Here is a 13,994-nt window from a genome sequence, read left to right on the forward strand (position 1 = left end):
ATTTTAAGGCAAAGCTCTTGTTCACCTCTGTAGACACCTGGCTAGCCTGGAGACTTCCTGTCCGATCTCACTGAAGACACTTTGGGATTATAGATGGGTCCGGAGATCTGAAATCTGGTCTCAAACTCGCACGGCAAACATTTTATCCACCAAGCCACCTCTCCAATCCCATATTTGCTAACTTTATAAATGTTTAAGACTCATTACTGTTATGTGCTTCCTCTGGTAAGTATTGTACAACCCAGAGGTTCACCAGAAAACTGCAGCGTTGAATGAAGTTTTGTTGGTTGGTTAGGTTTTTCTTTGTTTGTTTGTTTGTTTGTTTGTTTGTTGTTGTTGTTTTGTTTTGTTTATGGTTTATGGAGAATGGTTTCACTGACTTCAGACTCCACTTAGTGGGTGTAGCTATTCGAGCTGAGGTCTAGAACTGGAGAAATCTGAGTTGCTCTGCATGCCAGAGTAAACGAACCTGGGGGCCAGAGGGCAGTCCTAGAAAGGACATGGGAGGGGAGGAAAGGGAAATCAAAAAAAAATCTGACAGATGTGGGAGTGTGCAGAGGGCTGGATGCCAGCAAGGACTCTAGGGTACTTGGAAAACTAAGAGAAAATTTAGGATGGGATTCCTCCTGGTGCAAAATCTAAGTAAACCTCACCTAATATAGACATTTGTCTCAGACTAGAGACAGACCTGAGTGGTAGAGAGTTCATCTTATTTGCCAGAAGTCTTGGGTTCGAACCACACAGACAGACAGATGCCACTTCATTTTCCTATCACTCATTCCAAAATATTTAATTAATTAATGAATGATGTGTCTATAAAAAGATAAAGAAGTATGAGAATATCTTCTATGGGGTGTGGTGAGGTGTGGGGGAAGAGGGTGTCTCGGGGGACCCATGCCGAGGCATCTCTTCATCCTGAGAGACCAGCCACACGATGGTGTAGTATAGAATAGAGTTATAGTGTAGAATAGAGTTTATTCAGGACATGGGGAGTTAAGGAGGTAGTAGAGGCAGAGAAAGGCAGAGAGAGAGAGAGAGAGAGAGAGAGAGAGAGAAGTAGAGGCTGGCCATGACCATGTGGAGAGAGGAGGAAGGAAATGGGGAGAGAGGGGGAGCAAGAGAGAACAAGAGAGCAAGAGGCAAGAAGGCAAAAGAGAGAGGAGGAGCCGAGCATCCCCTTTTATAGTGGGCCAAGCCTGCCTAGCTTGGGGTGGAGTTTAGACAGAATGCTAACAATGTATATATTTGCATTTATTTATTTATTTTGTGGGTATGGTTGTTCTCTGTTTTTTGTTTTGTTCTTTGCCTGAATGGATGCATATGCACACAGTGCCCTTGAAAACCAGAAGAGGGCATTGCATCCCTTGGAACTGAGTTACCAACACCTGTGAGCCACCATGTGGGTGCTGGGGATCAGACCCAGGTCCTGTGGAAAATTAGACGATGCTCTTAACCTCTGAGCCGCCTCTCCAGTCCTCAGATGTTCTAGAATACAGTAATACCCAAGTGAATGTTTGGAATAAGTAGTACTCATAAAATTTGGAGGAAAAACATGAGATGATACTTGTAGAGGGAATTTCAACAACGGATGTAGCTCAGTGGTAGAGTAACATCATGACCCAAGCAAAGTCTTGCTTTCCATTCCCAGCACTACAAGGAGAAAAGGATAAGGAATCCAAAAACCAGAGGGATAACCCGAGATTGCAATTCCCAGGAATCCACAGGATTCTTACAACAGTATAGAATCCCCCATACCCCATAGGGTTTAGGACTGGAGGTTAGAGCTGATTTGAAATGACCTCTGAGGACAGAGAACTTTTCCCATCCATAGGTATGTCTGCATATGAGTGTGTGTGTGTGTGTGTGTGTCCCGCCTCTCCCTTGTTCTGTGCTCCGTTTGTACCCACTCCTGTAGGTAGTTGTTCCTTGTGCTTGCCAACAATGAGGGCCACCACTCATTGTTTAGCATAGCCTTGAAGTCACACAGCCCACACTCTTTTTACCAGACAGGGAGAAACACTGCTTGGAGACTAGGCACACATTTATAACTCTCACCAGGCAGCCTCGTGGTATAGAGGTAGGCTTGCTGCCACTGTATCAGAGCAGGAAGGGGAAGCCTGCACCTCCCACCTCCCACCTCTGTCCTGTGTTACACCTCCTTGCCTCCTTTCCCCTGGAGGTTTCTACCCCTCCCCACCGGGGCTTCCTGCCCTAGCAACCTCACTCCCCTAATTTGCTAAGCTGCCGCCTCTCACAAAGGACTCTGGGCTTCTCTGTGCAAGGAAGAACAATTTTCTTCCTTTGAACCCCGTCCTTTCAAATTGTGCTTTTAGGCCTGCTGGGAATACCGAGCAAGTCTATTGAAGGGTCAGGTACCTCTTAACGACTTCTACACAATGGTGCAAGGGCCCTGCCAAAGCTTTGAAACTAAACCCTCCAGGCTGTGCCTGTGCCTTTATGTAACAAGGAGCCCAGAAATGGGGGGGGGGGGGGGAGGACACAAAGCCTGTGGTTTTCTTGGTGTTGCCATTGTTTGTCTTTTCTGGTTTTTCTGAACCGAGTGAGCAAGCGAGGCTCAGGGAGATTATGTAACTTGCCTGGGGTTACTCCCTGCTTGTGAGCTGGGAGCCTATCAAACTTGGAACCTCAGATGTGCAAGGCGGATTCTCTACCACTGAGTCACAGTCCCTGCTGCTAAGGTCTAAACTGGATCCATCCCTGTTCATGCCCTACAACCAGTCACTCACATGGGACCATCCCTGGCCAGGCCTGCAACCTACTGCCTACCTAGCATTTCCTGGGTAGTGGCTAGAACTGAAGGCCAGAGGCTTGACTTAGTTTGTTTTGTGTTGTGGTAACAGATTGCCTGAGACTGGATAACTCGTAATGAATCAAAATTGATTCAGCCCGTGGGTCTGGAGCCTGGGAAATCCAGGATTCTGGGACCACATGTGATGTGGATCGATTATGGTGAAAGGTACCACTCAGTAAGAAAATGCAAGAAGACTGCTCTTGCTTTGACAGAATACCTGATCCTGTAATAGTGTTAATCTTAATCCATTCATGACAGTTCTGTCCTTGAAGCAGCTACTTAAATGTTTGCTTATTGTTGTGTGTGGGGTGAAAGGCCAATGCATCAATGAAGGGGGCTTAAGAAGAGAAAATGGGGGTTAAGGGAGTGTGGCACGTCGGTGTGGGGAAGGAGGTGCCCAGGAGGGCCCTTGCCCAAGCATCTCTTCCCCTTGAGGAACCACACGCACACTGACATGGTATAGAATAGAGTTTATTCAGGGTAGAGGTTGGGAGTTAGTGGTATAGTGGAAGTAGAGAAAGGCAGAGAGAGAGAGAGTAGAGAGTAGAGAGTAGTGGAGGCCGGCCATGGCCATGTGGAGAGAGGGGGGAGGGGAGGAGAGCCCAAGGGGCAGAGAGGTGAGAGTGGGATGAGAGAGAGCGATGAGAGAGAGTGATGAGAGAGAGAGGAGGGTCAAGTAGCCCCTTTTATAGTGGGCCAGGTCTATGGGGCGGGGCATACCTGGCTGTTGCCAGGTAAGTATGGGGTGGAGCTTAGACCGAATACCAACAGGGGGTGCATGGTATATGTTGGGAGGGTGCATGTGCAGATTCGAGATAACATAATGAAGCCAGTTTTCTCCCTCCATTTTTACAAGAGCTCCTGGGAAAGAAACTCAAGTCATTAGACTTATACACCAAGTGCCTTTACCCCCTGAGACATCTTGCCAGCCCCCTAAAGGTCCCACAAAAACGTGGACACACTATGAACTGAGTTTCTAAAACATAAACTTTCAAGACACATTCCAGCTGTGGTAGGGTACTACTAGGAGGTCTAGGGTAGCTCCACGCTGTTGGGGTTTTGTCTAAGCTCCACCCCACACCTACCTGGCAATAGCCAGGTATGCCCCGCCCCAGAGATCTGGCCCACTATAAGAGGGGCTACTTGCCCCTCCTCTCTCCCTTTGCTCTCTGCTCTCCCACACTCTCTCACCTCTCTGCCCCTGGGGCTCTTCCCCCCCCCCCACGTGGTCATGGCCGGCCTCCACTCTCTCTCTTTCTCTCTCTCTCTCTCTCTCTCTCTCTCTCTCTCTCTCTCTACCTCTCTCTCTCTCCCACTAACTCCCATCCCCTATTCTGAATAAACTCTATTCTATACCATGTCTGTGTGTGTGTGGTCCCTCAGGGGCAGAGGTGCCCAGGCAAGGGCCCGCCTGGACACCTTCCCCCACGCCGCCTAGCCACACTCACCTAACCCCTTATACTCCCCCTATTAAGCCCCTTCATCATCCTGCTGCCGAAAGTCCTCCAATGGTGCTCAAAGTCCTTCACACGCCTCTGCTGTAGACTGGAGAACTGAGCCAAGCAGCCCTGGCCTGCTCAACTGGGCCTCTATGCTTATGTAATTAAGGAAGAGGAAGAACACTTAGGAATAGTTATAACAGATTTGAGAAGAATTTTGAAGAAAAAAAAAATCTCCTGCCAAAAGTGTTTGTTAACATTTGGGAAATGAGGAGCGAGAGAGCTCATGAGGTCCTACCACCAATGACCTCATCTGCCAGAAACACCAAAGTGGGCGATTCACGGTGAGGCCTGAAGGCTGCACCATAAGGTCCTGGTTGCTGCCTGCTGAAGGCCTTGGCCTCCTCAGCCAAGAATAAAGATGGCTTCTGTTTTCCTCCTGGCCTCCAAATCTGACAAGTACTTTTCACTGATAGGAGGAAGGCAGAATCTTGCTGTCAGAGGAATCTGGGAAATGGAGTCTCAAGGTTCCCAGCTTGCAAGTGTAAGGGGCAAGCATGGGAGGAGACAAGGACGGTCCTGATGTCAGCAGTGGGTGGAGCTACACCTCAGGGTGGGTGGAGCTACACCTCAGGGCAAAGGATCAGATTTCCCTGGTACTGGAGTTATAGGCAGTTTTATGTGCTGGGATTTGAACTTGGGTCCTCTGCAAGAGCAGAAAGAGCTCTTATATGCCAGATCATTCTTCTTTCCCACCACAAGGCCTTTACCAGAAGCCAAGCACATGTTAGCGGCCTGATAACTTCCAGAACTGCAAACTCAAACATCTTTGCAAAAAAAAAAAAAAAAAAAAAAAAAAAATCAGTCTCAGGTGTTTTGTTATAGTAACAAGAAACAGAGTGAGTCCCAGGCTGAGCAAGCAAATTAAGACTGGGGTTTCATCCCTCTTCTGAAGGAAGATGAGAAGTCCCACCAGTCACTGAATCAATCTCAGGGTGGCATTGATTCTTCATGTTGAATTGTAATCCTAATTCAGTGTCCTGTTAGTAAAAGACAGGACCACAAAGTTAGCCGCTATTAATCCCTAAGTAAGATATTGGAGAAAGAGAGAGGGAAAGTTCATCAATATATACAAATATATGGGCTGGGCATGCAACTTATGAGTAGAATATTTACCTAGTATATACTAGGCCCTGGGTTTGATCCAGATCAATGCAAAACAAACAGTATTTGTGTGTGTATATACGTGTCTGTGTTTTGGTTTTTGTTTTGTTTTGGTTTTGGTTTATTGAGTCAGGATTTCTCTGTGTAGCCCTGGCTGTCCTGAAGCTTACTCTGTAGACCAGACTGGCCTCGAACTCAGAAATCCACCTGCCTCTGCCTCCCAAGTGCTGGGATTAAAGGTGTATGCCACTACTATGAGGTGTGTCTGTCTGTTTGTGTGTCTGTGTCTATGTCTGTGTGTCTGTGGCTATGTGTGTCTGTGTCTGTCTGCTGTCTGTGTGTGTGTCTGTGACTGTGTCTATGTCTGTGTGTCTGTCTCTGTGTATGTCTGTCTGTCTCGCCCTTTCCCTCTTCTTCTCCTTCTCTCTCCCTCTCTCCCCTCCCCATCTGTGTGTATTTCTGTCTCTGTATGTCTGTGGTGTGTGTGTGTCTGTCTGTGGTGTGTGTGTGTGTGTGTGTGTTCGCATGGGTAACTATATACAGATCATTGCACCTCAGCCAGATGTGCATGCTGTGCCACTGTTGAGACTCCAGGGTTCACTCCCTTCATAAGTTGATCTGAGGCAAATGTGGATACCGTGCAACATACAAGAGAAGCCATACTGGAATGAAAACCCCACCAGGAATTTCAAATGAAGCTCCTGTGGACTCTCTATCTCAGGTTCAGGCGTGGATTCTATAAAGGAGTAACACCTAAACCCAAGACAGTGGCTTTCATCAATCAGTCATAAAATAAATGTTTTGTTTTCCAAACCTGTAAGAAAAACCACACACTCACAGAATAAAGAGGAAAAGATACCTTGCAATAGTCTCAATTTCCATATGAGGTCATATGGCCATAGTTAAAATGTATAACTTACTTCCTCTCCATCCCATCCTGACTTCCCTCTGTTTTCAGCCAAGGACACTTTAAGGGCCAAGACTTACTAGGCCAGCCATTAGGGGAGCTTTGAATGGCAGCAGAGAAATGAAACAGTCTCTAAAGGAAGGCTTTTCTTTTTGTTCATAAGAGAGATGTGTCAGCATTTTTTTTCTTGCTGTGGGGTAAAATAATGTTGTAGAAAAGTAGTAATTTTAAAAGCAATGACCATGACCTTGACTAGGGAAGAGGAAAGAGACTCCAGTACATATGTAGAGAGATTGGCCTAGGATGGCAGCAGGCTTAGTTTCAGTGAATCACAATGTGTAGAATACATGGGTAGAGTCCTCTGGAAATTGGAACTGCTGACATGTTTTAAAGAGGGAAGAATCTTGTGGTCAGATCTGTGCTTAAAAATAATCTCTCAGCCAGGCAGTAGTGGTGCACACCTTTAATTCCAACAGGCAAATCTCTGTGAGTTTGAAGCTGGCCTGGTCTATAGAGCAAGTTCCAGGACAGCCAGGGCTACAAAGAGAAACCCTGTCTTGACAAAAAATAAAGAATATATATAACATATATATAAGTTCAAGATCATGTGGATCTTGAAGGGAAATGATCTCTATGAAGATCATGTGGAAAACAGATTCAAGAATAGCATCAACCAGTTCCCTTATCCAGTGGTTTGCAGCTGGGTTCAGCCAAAGCAGTTACTACTCCCTATCTTGTCCTTCAGGCCTGTGGGCAGCAGAGACTCTCTGGCACTCCATTGACCTTGTTGATTTCCAAAACTTTGCCCATATTTTTGACACTATTCCTTTTATCACACAACTGTCAATCAGACTGGGTTTGCGTGTACCATGTATTTCCTGTCAGACCCTAACTAACACAGTAGACATAGTTATTATCTTCGCATTTCATTTCAGAACAGTACTGAGCCAAATTACAAAAGATAGGTGATAAAAAGGGGAGTTGGTCCAGAATGTGGAACATTTTACAAGACAGTTGCAGTGGTTCTATAATCAACCAGTGGTTTAAAAATAGCAAGGGAAAAAGGATTGCAGATTGGACAGACTGAAGGGTTCAACGCAATATAATATATAGATCTTTCCCATGTTTAAATGTGAGCAAACCCAGCTGTGTTGGTCCTAAGACATTCAGTAACAGCTGACTGACTGGCCATTCAGTGACACCAAGTAATTAACATTCTGTTAAGTTTGACAGTGACACCAGAGATAGGCCAGAAAATTGTCCAAATGTTTAAGAAAGTCATGAGTTTTGCAGCCAGAAATAACAGAGCACCCAGGATTCGCTTTATAATATTGTAACAACAAAGCAGAAATAATGGTAATGGGGTAGTATCTTAGTTACTTTTCTTTTTCTTTCTTTTTTTTTTCTTTTTTTGGTTTTTTGCTTAGTTACTTTTCTATTGTTGTGATTAAAACACTACAACAAGGCAATTTATAAAAGAAAATGGTTTATTTGGGACTCACGGTTTCAGAGTATTAGAGTTCATGGTCATCATGGTGGGAAGCAAGGTAGCAGGCAAGCAGGCATGGTATTGAAGCAGTAGTTGGGAGCTTACATCTCGATCCACAAGTTCAAGGCAGAGAGAGGGTTAACCAGAAACGGGAATGTATGTGATTGCCATGGCAACAGGTGTGCAGGGTCCCTATCACCTATGTGTGACGCCACTGGGTTTGGAGACTGCCAAGACAGTTCCTGATGCCAACAGTGCTTACTTGTAATCATGGCATTTGGGAGGTTGAGGCAGGAGGATCATGATGAGTTCAAGACATACGTGGGATACATAAGTAGACCTGTGCAGTGGTTTTAATAAAAGTGGCCCCCATAGGCTCATAGATTAGAATGCTCGCCACCAGGAAGGTGCTTTTTGAAAGGATTAGCAGGTGTGGCCTTGCCGAAGGAATTGTCCCTGGGGGTGCAATTCACAGTTTCAAAAGCCCAAGCCAGCCCCAATGTCTCAGTCTTCGCACTGACCCTGAAGTAGAGCGCTTAGGTATGTCTCCAGCACCATGTGTGTCTGTATGCAGCAATGTTCCCCACCATGATGACAATGGACTAAACCTCTGAAACTGTACACCAGCCCTGATTAAATGCTGTCCTTTAGAGAGCTTTCATGACCAAGATGTCACATGGTCTTCACAGCAAGAGAACGCTGACTAAGATATGTTGTTTCAAAAACACCAAAAGCTTTTTATGTATTTACATGTATGTATGTATGTATGTATGTATGTATGCATTGCAATGTATCATTACAACCATATTAAAAAAAACAAAAACAAAAAAAACAAAAAAAAAAAACACACCAAATGCTGGCTGGGTGCAAATTCATGGCAAAGTTCTTGTCTACCATGACCATGAATAAGCCCCTAGGTTTGATCTCCAGCCCAGCTATGGGGGAGGCAGAAGATAAATATTTAGGAATAAATACATTGAAAAGTATGTGAGACTTTAATGCTATGCAGTGACATATGGAAGGCCCATAATGTGGTATAAAAAGTTTACCAGGTGCTGGAGAGATGGCTCAGCGATTAAGAGCACTGACTGCTTTTCCAGAGGTCCTGAGTTCAGTTCCCAGCAACCACATGGTGGCTCACAACCATCTGTCATGGGATCCGATGCCCTCTTCTGGTGTGTTTGAAGACAGCGACAGTGTACTCATATACATTGAATAAATAAATCTTCTTTAAAAAAGAGTGAGAGAGAGAGATAGTTTACTAAAGGCACAAAAAAAGCAGAATTAACTGAAGAACATGTAAGAATGTAGCAGGTGAGTTCTCAGACAAGAGGTCTTGCCCCTGACAGGAGTAGAAACTCACTTGTGATTGTTAAAAGGGAAGTGACTTGGTCCTATCAGCGTGAGGCACTGGGAGGGGAGGATGCAGTGGAGGACACAACTGAATCTGGGTGGACACATGGATATCTCACTCTCTTATGAAATTATAAATCTAATAGCATAAATTTTTCTTGAGATTGGTCATCAAGTTACACTTCATGTCTATTAAAAATCATAAAATAATATCATAATATATAAAACACCATAACATAAAATAAACATTTTTTTAAAAAGGAGTTGTTGCCTGTTAAAGTGTGGGAAACTTGCCTTGTTTTTTATTTCTACTTCAGAAGAGAATAAAATGAATATAATGAAACATTTTTTTCTTTCTTAAATTTTTTGCTTTATGTGTACAAGTGTTTCCCATGTGTGTGTGTATCTGTACACTAGGAAGAGATACTTGGTGCTCAGGGAAGTCAGAAAAAGGCACCAGATGCCCTAGAACTGGAGTTGGGTACATTGTAAGCCACTGTGAAGATTCTGGGTCCTCTGTGAGGACCAAGTACTTTACCTTTTAAGGCAGGTCTCCAGCTCTCAACAAAACATCTTGACTAAATTAAGCATGGCCTAAATAAATGAATGGATTTTACATATTCATGAGTTTGAAGACTCAACAGTAGTTAGATACCAATTTGTTTCCAAAATGGTCTATGCATTCAATGCAATATTCAGTCAAACTCCCAGCAGACACTTTACCTCTGTGTGTGTCTATGTGTGTCTGTGTGTGTGTAAGATCATTTTCAAATGTATATAACCAAAGAACCCTAAATACATTTTTAAATGATTTTTTTAAATGAAAATTAGGGGGGTGGAGAAGTGGTTCTGAGTGTGTGTCTGTGTATATGTGTTAAATGTGTGTGGGTGCCTGAAGAGGGTGTTAAATGCCCTGGAGCTTGAGTTACAGGCAGTTGTGACTTATCTAATAGACACAGAGGACTGAATTTATGTGCTCTCTGAGATCAACAAGTGCTCGCCATCAAACCAAGCCATCTCAAGCTTCAGGAAGGCATTTTAATCAGTATAACTATACGAGGGAGACATAGGCAGTCAGCAGTTGTAGGCCTGCCTTCTTGAGGGACCAACATGATCTCTCGGGTTATATAAAAAGGGACATCAGGGGAAGGACAACATCACGAATCATTATGTCAGTCTTGTCTGCTTGGCCATTTTCTCAGGACTGGTCAGACAAGGGCCTTCTAATGATAACAAACTCTTTGGTATGTGGAGCTTAATGTCAACTAGTGGCAACAGTTCCTGAAGGTGACTGAAGAAGAGAAGGATTCAGAACAAAGGGGATAAGTGAACTGGGAACAGAAACAGCAAGCTTTGCTCTTCCTCCTTTACTGTCTGTGTCCTGGCGGTCTCATCTGCATGTGTGTCTGTGCACCACATGCATGAGTTACAGGCAGTTTCCAGATCAAACCTGGGTCCTCTGAAAGAGCGGTTGGTGCTCTTAACCTGTAAGCCATCTGTTTTGGGTGCTGACCAGAGCCTAAGAATGGTTCCTCTTCCTCTCGTACTTTTAGCTCCTCACTCTTCCTCCCAAGTCCCCTTCCCTGTCTGCAGTGATGTCATTGGCTTCCGTGCTGGCTTACTCAAACGGTTTAACTTTTCTCTTCTCTCTCTTCCTCCTCCTAGCAGTTGTCAAGCTGTACAGGTTTTTCTTTCTAATAAAATTGTCCCTGAGCTTCCATTTGAATCTGCTTTTAAACCCTCTTCCTCATGAGACTAAAAAATCCAAGAGGGGACTCTGATTTCCTGAGCATTAGTGACTCTGATGGGATTCCCCCAAATTTTCCAGTAACAGAGATATAACAAGACAGGAAGATCTTTTTTTAATACCATTCTAGAAATGAAAGGCAGCCTCAGTCAATAGCATATGCAAACAGAGACAACCAGCAACCAGGAAGCAATGTTTAAGCAGGCAAAGGTTGGGTCTCTTCCTTGGCCATTGGGTCAATTTAAGGAACCATAGAGCGGGTTCATCTCCTCCCAAGTGACCAAGCCCATTTGCTAGAAATTAGACTGCTGAGAAGAAGGAAGTGAAGGAGTGAAAGAGGTAGGGTTTTGGAAGTGGGGTTGGGGCAGGAGTCAAGACAACACTAAGATGGATTACTGGGGGATAAAGAGTTTATTAGAAGAGCTAGTAATAACTATACATGGATGGGGAAGCGGTGAGTGGGGGCTGGAGAAATGACTCAGCGATTAAGAGCACTGGTTTCCTCTTCCAGAGGACTGTAGCTCCTTACAGCTGTCGGTAGGTCCAGTTCCAAGGGATCCAATGCCCTTTTCTGACCTTCATGGGTACCAGGCACACATATGGTACATAGACAGACAGACAGACAGATAAAACACCTATACACATAAAAATAAATAAATGAAAGTATTTTTTTAAAGACCAGACATAATAGCACACAGCCTTAATCCCAGCATTCAGGAGGCAGAGGTAAGTAGATCTCTGTGTATTTGAGGCCAGCCTGATCTACATGGTAAGTTCCAGTCCAGTTATGGCTATGTAAAGAAACCTTGTCTCAAAAAAAAAAAAAAAAAAAAAGTGCAGGACTTACAACCGAGGAAGAAGACACACAGAGACAGGAAATGCCCCTGGCCTTTACTCTAAGGCAGGTGGTAACTGTGTCTTCGGCGGGGGCTGGGCCTGACCTCACAGTCTTTCATGATTGGCTACTTTTAAAAGAACCCAAGCAAAGAAAATGAAGGAAATCGAGAGTTGAGAGCACAGAACTTGAGTTCTGAGAATGCAGCAGGGATTCTGTGTAAAGTAAGTTTTATAAGGTAGGAGAGACAAAAAGGTTTGCGTTTTACAGTGTTTGACCGAAAAGGCTAATATTTAATGTTGGTATTCTGTCTAAAAGCTCCACCCCATACCTACCTGGCAATAGCCAAGTATGCCCCACCCCATAGATCTGGCCCACTATAAGAGGGGCTACTTATCCCTACTCTCTCTCTTTGCTCTCTGCTCTCCCATACTCTCTCACCCCTCTGCCCCTTGTGCTCTCCTCCCCTCCTCTCTCCATGTGGTCATGGCCGGCCTCCACTCCACTTCTCTACTCTCTCTCTCTCTCTGCCTTTCTCTACCACTTACTCCCATCCTCTGCCCTGAATAAACTCTATTCTATACCATGCCTGTGTGTGTGTGGTCCCTCAGGGAGAGACCTGCCTGGGCACCCCCTTCCCCAACACTGCCGTGCCACACTTCCTTAACCCCCAATCCTCTCTTTTTAAGCCCCTTCATTTAATGTTTCTTAGAATGCAAACTCACTTCCCAGGTGAGAAATCTGGCACCAGGGTCCTCTCACAGGCAGTAGGCAGAGTGCCTGTAAGGTCTCTAAGGGGTGGAGGAAGCCGCTATAGCGTGGTCTAATATATGGACCTACAGACTGTTGGGTCCAAAGGAAACTCCAGTTCCCCAAACTCCAAAACATAGTCCAAATGTCCAGAAATGAGCTCAGCCTGGGCTGTAGGAGGATTTCTAGTGGTTAGATAAAAGCCAGGACACCTCAGGAACTTGAGAAGCTGGTTCCTGTCTACCAAAAGGAGCCATCTCTGGTAGAAGGGATGTTTGACTAGCTGTAGCACCTATCAGCATAGCAAAGCCCATGATGGTCTCCAGGTTCCTAAGTATCACAAGCACGTGCTATACATTCCAGAGTCCAAGCCAGAGGCCCAACCCTTCTCACCTCTTCCCCAATTCTAAACTCCCTCCCCGCAGCTCCTCGTTCTCTTTATAACCCTACGATTCTTGCTATGTGTTCTTTATGCTCTGCGCCTGCGTCTCTCATTATGGTCTTTCTAGCCTCTGTCTCCCACTGCTGTCTGCCCTCTCACAGGTAGCCCTGGCCCTGCCCAGTCTGCTGGCCATGTGCGGTTCTACTTCTTTCCTCTCTGCCCAGGATTTTTCCAGATGCCTCTGGCTATTCTTGCTGTCATGCATACAATAAAAACTGTGCCTATACTTCCCCTACACTGTGCCATGGCTTGGTCATGTCATCAGTTTATATGCAGACTAGATTGCAATACCACATTCTTACAAGTAGATATGGGATAAGAGTCTTGCTTGGTCCTCAGGAAAATAACAGCTACAATGAGGAAACACAAATTTCTGGTGAAAATAAGTAGGTTAAATTTGAACAGCAATCCCCACCCCACCCTACTGACAGTCTGTTTTGCTTCTGTCCACATTCCCTCTCAGAACCTGGAGGCTAAAACAAGTAGTACCTGTCTTTCACGCTGCATGGGAGCTCCTGCATGGGAGTACAGTGGTTGTGGTGACTGTCCACGATGGGAGTCACAGAGGATCTGAGTTTTGTATCTCTTGGGAAACCACTGGAAAGGCAGATGCTTCTCTTCCTGTCTACTTCTCTGATCTCAGTTTGCTTTAGAACACGTAAGATTCTTCAAGACTCTTCTCAAGTCACTTGGCCACAGTGGATCACCTAGATGGAGAGGACCTGACACACCCACCCCAAGCTAGTTTCAGAAGGATTTCTGTCAGAGGAAGTGCAACTTCCCCGAATGGTGAGCAATCCGGGCTTGCCCAGGGCTAGGCCTCTTTAGAGTCCAGGCCTCTCCCAGGAAACAGCCTTAGGACACAACATTCATCGACTTCTCTGATTGCTCTGGAGATAGGGCCCTATCCTGTCTGCCCTACAGGAAAAGGGGGCTGGACTCCAGAGTCTGAAGTCTAGATGTGATCCAAACCCAGAGCCCTAACTTCCTACCTCTTCTCCCATCTGTTCATCTGTTTCTTTTTCCTGACTCCCACTGCCCAGCACTGATTTATAT

Source organism: Apodemus sylvaticus, chromosome 3 (genome assembly GCF_947179515.1).
Source record: "Apodemus sylvaticus chromosome 3, mApoSyl1.1, whole genome shotgun sequence".
In the NCBI taxonomy this organism is placed as follows: Eukaryota; Metazoa; Chordata; class Mammalia; order Rodentia; family Muridae; genus Apodemus; species Apodemus sylvaticus.